This window comes from Salvelinus namaycush, chromosome 17 (assembly GCF_016432855.1).
Source record: "Salvelinus namaycush isolate Seneca chromosome 17, SaNama_1.0, whole genome shotgun sequence".
In the NCBI taxonomy this organism is placed as follows: Eukaryota; Metazoa; Chordata; class Actinopteri; order Salmoniformes; family Salmonidae; genus Salvelinus; species Salvelinus namaycush.
Window position 1 is genome coordinate 15,309,589 of NC_052323.1, and position 8,216 is coordinate 15,317,804.

An 8,216-nucleotide genomic window follows, 5' to 3' on the forward strand; every position below is an offset into this window, starting at 1 on the left:
AAGCGGTCGCCAATGACAGCCAGTGCCTTCTTTTTGGTTGCCTTGTGTAACAGACTGCTCAAACCTGCCTATGGTCGACCAATTACTTTGCTGACTGTGTTTACTATTCTGGTCAGTTGAGTGCCTGGAAGTGGGCGAGTCAACAGAACGGCGTGTAGCAAGTGAATCAGCTAATTGGAAGATTTGTTTTCACTTAAGACCGTGAGCCAATCGGACCTGAGGAGACGCACTGGAGACCAGATGCTCTGAGCCGGCATCATCCCTCCTGGCTCGATGCCCACTCTAGCCCGGCCGATTCGAGGAGCTGCGATGTAACGCACCTGGCTATGCGTGCGCACTGCGGACATCGTGCGCTCCCCCGCATAACACGGTGCCTGCCCAGTCACTCTCTCGCCACGGTAAGCACGGGGAGTTGGCTCAGGTCTCCTACCTGAGTCCGCCAATCTACCCGTGTGCCCCCCCCCCCTTCCTCATGGACCCAGCCTGGAACCCAGCAACAGAGGACCAGGGTATGGACCGCTGTCACCGCCTCGGCCAGAAGAGAGACCCTCTCCTCGTCATCCATGGCACAAAGCCTCCGGTGAGGATCCATGGCATGAGGCCTCCAACGTCGCCCTCTAGTCCGGAGCCTCCAGCGTCGCCCTCTAGTCCGGAGCCTCCAGCGTCGCCCTCTAGTCCGGAGCATCCAGCGTCGCATTCTAGTCCGGAGCCTCCAGAGTCTCCCTCTAGTCCGGAGCCTCCAGAGTCTCCCTCTAGTCCGGAGCCTCCAGAGTCTCCCTCTAGTCCGGAGCAGCCAGTCTCCCTCTAGTCCGGAGCCTCCAGCGTCGCCCTCTAGTCCGGAGCCTCCAGCGTCGCCCTCTAGTCCGGAGCATCCAGCGTCGCCCTCTAGTCCGGAGCCTCCAGAGTCTCCCTCTAGTCCGGAGCAGCCAGTCTCCCTCTAGTCCGGAGCAGCCAGAGTCTCCCTCTAGTCCGGAGCAGCCAGAGTCTCCCTCTAGTCCGGAGCAGCCAGAGTCTCCCTATAGTCCGGAGCAGCCAGAGTCACCCTCTAGTCCGGAGCCTATAGAGTCTCCCTCTAGTCCGGAGCCTCCAGAGTCTCCCTCTAGTCCGGAGCCTCCAGAGTCTCCCTCTGGTCCGGAGCAGCCAGAGTCTCCCTCTAGTCCGGAGCCTCCAGCGTCGCCCTCTAGTCCGGAGCCTCCAGCGTCGCCCTCTAGTCCAGAGCATCCAGCGTCGCCCTCTAGTCCGGAGCCTCCAGAGTCTCCCTCTAGTCCGGAGCAGCCAGTCTCCCTCTAGTCCGGAGCAGCCAGAGTCTCCCTCTAGTCCGGAGCAGCCAGAGTCTCCCTCTAGTCCGGAGCAGCCAGAGTCTCCCTCTAGTCCGGAGCAGCCAGAGTCTCCCTCTAGTCCGGAGCAGCCAGAGTCTCCCTCTAGTCCGGAGCAGCCAGAGTCTCCCTCTAGTCCGGAGCAGCCAGAGTCTCCCTCTAGTCCGGAGCAGCCAGAGTCTCCCTCTAGTCCGGAGCCTCCAGCGTCGCCCTCTAGTCCGGAGCCTCCAGCGTTGCCCTCTAGTCCGGAGCATCCAGCGTCGCCCTCTAGTCCGGAGCCTCCAGCGTCGCCCTCTAGTCCGGAGCCTCCAGAGTCTCCCTCTAGTCCGGAGCAGCCAGAGTCTCCCTCTAGTCCGGAGCAGCCAGAGTCTCCCTCTAGTCCGGAGCAGCCAGAGTCTCCCTCTCGTCCGGAGCAGCCAGAGTCTCCCTCTAGTCCGGAGCAGCCAGAGTCTCCCTCTAGTCCGGAGCAGCCAGAGTCTCCCTCTAGTCCGGAGCAGCCAGAGTCTCCCTCTAGTCCGGAGCAGCCAGAGTCTCCCTCTAGTCCGGAGCAGCCAGAGTCTCCCTCTAGTCCGGAGCAGCCAGAGTCTCCCTCTAGTCCGGAGCCTCCAGCGTTGCCCTCTAGTCCGGAGCCTCCAGCGTCGCCCTCTAGTCCGGAGCATCCAGCGTCGCCCTCTAGTCCGGAGCCTCCAGCGTCGCCCTCTAGTCCGGAGCCTCCAGAGTCTCCCTCTAGTCCGGAGCAGCCAGAGTCTCCCTCTAGTCCGGAGCAGCCAGAGTCTCCCTCTAGTCCGGAGCAGCCAGAGTCTCCCTCTAGTCCGGAGCAGCCAGAGTCTCCCTCTAGTCCGGAGCAGCCAGAGTCTCCCTCTAGTCCGGAGCAGCCAGAGTCTCCCTCTAGTCCGGAGCAGCCAGAGTCTCCCTATAGTCCGGAGCAGCCAGAGTCTCCCTCTAGTCCGGAGCAGCCAGAGTCTCCCTCTAGTCCGGAGCAGCCAGAGTCTCCCTCTAGTCCGGAGCAGCCAGAGTCTACCTCTAGTCCGGAGCAGCCAGAGTTTCCCTCTAGTCCGGAGCAGCCAGAGTCTCCCTCTAGTCCGGAGCAGTCAGAGTCTCCCTCTAGTCCGGAGCAGTCAGAGTCTCCCTCTAGTCCGGAGCAGCCAGAGTCTCCCTCCTGTCCGGAGCAGCCAGAGCCGCCCGTCAGTCAGGAGCTGCCCGTCACTCTGGCGCTGCCGGAGCCGCCTTTCACTCCGGCGCTGCCGGAGTCTCCCGTCTATTCGGGGCCCGCTGAAAGGGTCCCCAGTCCGAGGTCGGCGGCGAGGGTCGCCGCTCCAAAGGCGCCACATAAGTGGGCCGAGACTATGGTGGAGTGGGGTCCACGTCCCGTACTAGAGCCGCCACCGCGGTGAAATGCCCACCCAGACCCTCCCCTATAGGTTCAGGTTTTGCGGCCGGAGTCCGCACCTTTGGGGAGGGGTACTGTCACGTTCTGACCTTAGTTCCTTTTTTATGTCTTTATTATAGTTGGTCAGGGCGTGAGTTGGGGTGGGCATTCTATGTTGTTTTTCTATGTTTTGTTCTGTTGTTATATTTCTGTGTTTGGCCTAGTATGGTTCTCAATCAGAGGCAGGTGTCAGTCGTTGTCTCTGATTGGGAGCCACATTTAGGTAGCCTGTTTTCTATTGTGTTTTGTGGGTGGTTGTTTCCTGTGTTTCCGGTTGTTTGTTTGTACTTTTGTTATTTTGTTCAGTGTTCTGTTGATTTATTAAATATCTCATTGTGGACACTTATCACGCTGCACATTGGTCCGATCCTTGCTACTCCTCCTCAGACGAAGAGGAAATCCGTTACACATGTATTATGCCTAGATGGGTTAATTAATAAAGTTGGTATAGGGGTGGTCCCCAGTAGGCAGATGACACCCACATTGAAAATAGATAAATTAGGCTAAACTCCAAAGATCAGCTAGATGAAAGAAATGCATTAGGCCTATCATCCTTTCATACCTTCTGTGCTTTTTGCCTTTGTAGCTTACATGTTCATCTTGGCCAAGAGCACAGGAGAAAATAATTTGTGAGACCATTTCCAACAGAAACAAAGTTTTAAATGTATTCTGTTGAGCTTTTAGAGATTAGAAGTGTAGGTAATGTTGTTGAAAGGACTTTAAGTCTCATTAACAACTCTCACGTCAGGTCAGTTCCCTCCAGGGTTATTATAGTTTTGTGTTTTCATTTCAGTTATATTTCAGATCCCATTTACTAGTTGGAATTTTATCACAGTTGTTTTTACATTATTTAGTTTTAGTTTTGGTGTTAAAGAACAGAAAGTAGCCTATGCTTGAGTTTTTATTTCAGTTAGGTTTCAGATCCGATTTACTAGTTAGATTTTTATCCCAATGTTGTTTTTATTTTATTTAGTTTCAGTTTTAGTTTTGGTGTTAAAGAACAGAAAGTATCCTATGTGTGGGAGTCTTGGAGCCATACACAGTATGTGTTGTGTAGCGTTTGTGTTTTTGGAGATGTCATGTCTTGCCACTGTGGGGCAGTAATGCATAAGGTGATGGCTCAGGTAGGTTAGGTTTAAAGGTAGACAGATTCAACAGTAGTAGTGGGTCAATTTCCGTAACAACCATATAGCTTTGAAACATGAGGCAAGTATTGTAATAATTCATAGTTACACTGTAATAACAACATGTACTGTAACTAACTGGTGGTAACTGCAGTCTGTATTTGATATGGGTAAAATCCCTATTAAGCTTGCAAACTTTCATAAACAAGTACTTCTAACTTGGAAACTCATGTACAAACACAATTTTTCCCCTCATAGGTATACAATCTGGAATAATAAAGACATAAAATACAAAAACAAGTCTTTGTTTTTCCAGAACTGGTTTGACAACATTATTTGGGTTAAACAATTATTGAGTAATGATGGACAACTATATGATTATCCAGAATTTATGAGAACACACAATGTTACATTCACTCCTGAGGAGTATCAAGTTGTTGTTAGAGCTGTCCCTAAAGGTGCTATTCTTCTTTTAGGAGAATATAACAATACTCCAAGTGCAACTGTTGAGGATTTTATAGCCTCAATACAACTAGAAGGAATTGACATTTTAAAATTGTAAATGTAATAACATGTATATATAAGAAAACATTGTCAATATGTTACTATTCACTCTGCTAAAATGTACTGGAATTACAGCCCTAGGACAAGTGACCTGGAACAAAGTTTCGTTGTTATCTGGTAAATATTGTGTATCTAATAAGGTGAAAGAAGTATCATACAAACTCATTCATAGAATCTACCCTGTAAAGACCTTTATTATACACAGATTTAAAATAGCTATTGATAACAAATGTGTATTTTGTGATTGTGACCCAGAGACTCTTGGCCATTTATTTTGGGACTGCTCTTATGTCAGAAGATTTTGGTGTGAGTTAGAAGATTTTATTTTAAAAGAAACAACTATTAATGTTAATTTGAAATGATATGATATGGACCCTGATTTAACTTTCATTGTTCATTTGTTTATCTTTCATGATTCTTTGTCCATAAAATGAAGTGGGCAGAGAACAAACCCCTTTTCACATTATTTAAGATAGAATTGAAATATTATTTTGAAATTATCAGTAAATGTAAAAACAAAAAACCAATACACACCATGAAAGTATTTAACAAATTGAAAATGAATCTTGATATGTAATACTGTTAGGTTTATGTACTCTTCTTTGTATATTTCAGTTTTTTTTGTATTTGTTGTGTTTATAATAAAAATATTTGTATTTTTTTTTAAAGAAAGAAAAACTGCAGTCTGTAATTACAGGGGTGTAACAATAAATACTTGTTACCATGGTTGTTACAAATGTTAAAGTTTCCGATAACATCCCAATGCACCATATTCAGCCTGCAAAAACCATGTGATAAGTGTTAGCCAATTGAAAATTGACCACCTCATTGACCAACTCTGCACTAAAGGTTTGTGAAATTCTGGATCCTTGGGATGTCTCTACCCCATTGACGTTGACATTTCAAATGGTTACGGTAAGGGTTACGGTTAGGGTTTAGGGTAGGGCGTCCCAAGGATCCCGGGATAGCACCGAATTATGGTTAAAATTGTGAGATAGTAATTTGTGTTGGCCAAATTGTAATAAGCTTGGTTGAATAATGTTTTATAAATGCACTTAAAATGGTCATAAGACAAACCCTGCAAGAGTTTCACTATTGAGGAACATTCTCACAATTGGATGTGATGCATTGGTGCAATTATTTATTTATCACATCACGTCAAGATCTTGACAATCTGCACAAAAGGCACGAAATAATGACAACCTTGAATGTGCCCACATGTTGACATTGAAATAATGTAACAGTGTGCAAAGAACTGGGTCAAGAAGTTCAGTGTGCAAAATCCAGACATTAAAGATTGCCACTAAAAAAACTAAGTGTTGTAGGTCAAAAATGTCAAAATAGGAGAGAGAAAGTACGTTTTCCATGCAATTTGTTAAGCGTTTTTGGATACATGAATTCTGCATACATGAATTCTGCTGGACGATTTAGCATTGGTAGCTAAGATTAGCTGTTGTTTTTGTTGGGCCTACCAACTAGGCTAGCTAGCTAGTTTAGAATAGACTTTCTATGCAATCTGTGGAGTTGTTTTGGATTAGTTCGAAAGGCTAGCTAGCTAGCTAGCTAGTTTTCTAATCTTGGCTAGCTAGCTAGCTAAAACTGGCAAATATGCTATGGTCGCTACTCGCTAGATACTGTACCTATCTAGCTAGCTAACGTTAGCTGAGTGTGTGACACACAGGCCAAGTACAATAAAATTAATTAGGGTAGAACAAAACATACAAAAATGCAGTCATAAAAAATATACAAACATCACAATTATAACATGGGGCATTTATGGGAGGTTTACTACATAGGACCACAATGGAGACTAGATTTTCCAAACTGTATCAGACATTGTTTATGTTTTAATGACCTTGATACTGTCTACAGAAGCAAACACTTTTGATGTGAAGGTTGATGCTGTTTATAACAACATGCTTTTTAGGTCTAAGTTTCTATTTTACGAAATTTGATTGTACAAATACATCTGATTGAAAAAAATTTTTCTGCCTCGGGTCGCTCGTAAATTGTAGCCTACACCTTTTTGGAGTTGGAGCGCGTCCGAGTCAGGAACGTCTGTCTGCACGCAATTAAGTTCAACATTCACCTTCTGCTACCATTTCTGTCAAGCCGTCTACACATACAGTTTGACGCATACTTTCGATAAATCCTATGTATACACCACACCGAACGCACTGCAACTGCCTCTGCAACGCAATGCTGCAAGGCAAACGCAGCGTTTCTTTGGAAATTAATGTAATTCTGGTGTACCAATACAGTGAGGCTGTCGGTGTGTTCGAAGCATGGGTGAGAAGCGGTTGACTGTTCGACGTCGACTGTTCGTTGCACACCTGTGCTGAAAGACCTCTAATAACAGGCATTATGTATCTGTTACTGTGCCTGCTCTTTGTCGTGTAATCAAACTTGTATGTATGTGAGTAAAATAACTACTAATTGTGTATCTTTATGAAAACCCATTTATTGCTAATTTGACATTGCTTCAAATCCCAAGCCACAACAGAGAGAGACACTTTCCTCATGGATCCTGAGTGGTGCAGCGGTCTACAAGCATCGCAGTGCTAGAGACGTCACTACAGACCCGGGTTCGACCCTATGGGCGGCCGATTTTATAAACATAGCGTTGTGTTGGCCTCTTGCATGTTAATGTCAGAAGTCTTATTTCCAAAAATAGACATGATGAGAATATGGGCCAATATGACAAATGCAGACATAATGGTTTTATCAGAAACTTGGCTAAAGAAATCTGTGTCAAATAACTTGATTTCTATTGATGGGTCCGCGGTTTTTAGAACAGATCAGATGAGTAAAGGAGGCGGGGTTGCAATCTATGTGAAATCCAAGTTTAACACCTCTGAAATTCTCTCGATTACCAAAGCCAAACGTTTTGAATTGGTTGCGGTTAAAGTGAACGTATATAAAGACTCCCACATCACTGTAGTCGGCTGCTACAGACCCCTTCGGCTTCGGGAGACGCACTTAACTCTTTCTGATGTCCTGCACAGGTTAAATGACTCTGAATTCATTATTTTAGATTTGAACTGGGACATGCTTACATCTGTATCGGACTCTTTTAAAGATCTGTGTGACTCTCTGAATCTCGCTAATTTAATTAATGTGCCTACAAGACCGAATCCCAGAGCACCTAACAAATCAACACTATTGGACATTATTCTAACGAATACCCCTCACAAATACACCTCGACTGGGATATTCTGTAATGATGTCAGTGATCACTGTGCAATTGCTTGTGTTAGAAAATAAATAAATACCAAAGTCAAACCCCATTATATTTTTTAAATACATTTTAGACAGTTTGGTGAGCAAGCGTGCTTACATGATCTGTACTATAATATTGACACAGTTAAGTCTGATTCCCGATGTTGACCGCTGCCTGGGACTATTTTTATATGAAATTTGTGTCCGTTTGTGTGTACGTTTGTGTGTACAAATCCCAGAGTATTTCATATCACAATGTAAAAAATATTGCTTTTTAAAAACCAGCGACTCAGCACAAAACTATGCTTATTATGAAGAAAAAATACATCTGTTTAACTTTGTAAACTAAAGGTGTGTTTAGAATTATTTTTGTTGTATTAATGCTATTTAATCTCTCCTCAGACTAATATTATTCTGTTTGTCCTGTGGGTACCTTTGCCACTGTTCCACCCCTTGTGTATTGCGCTGTCATGGTGTATTTGTTGACATCTGACTTGACATGTTGCTCCCCACTATCAATTTTTTTATTTGACTAATCCTGTATTACTTAACAAATACACCATG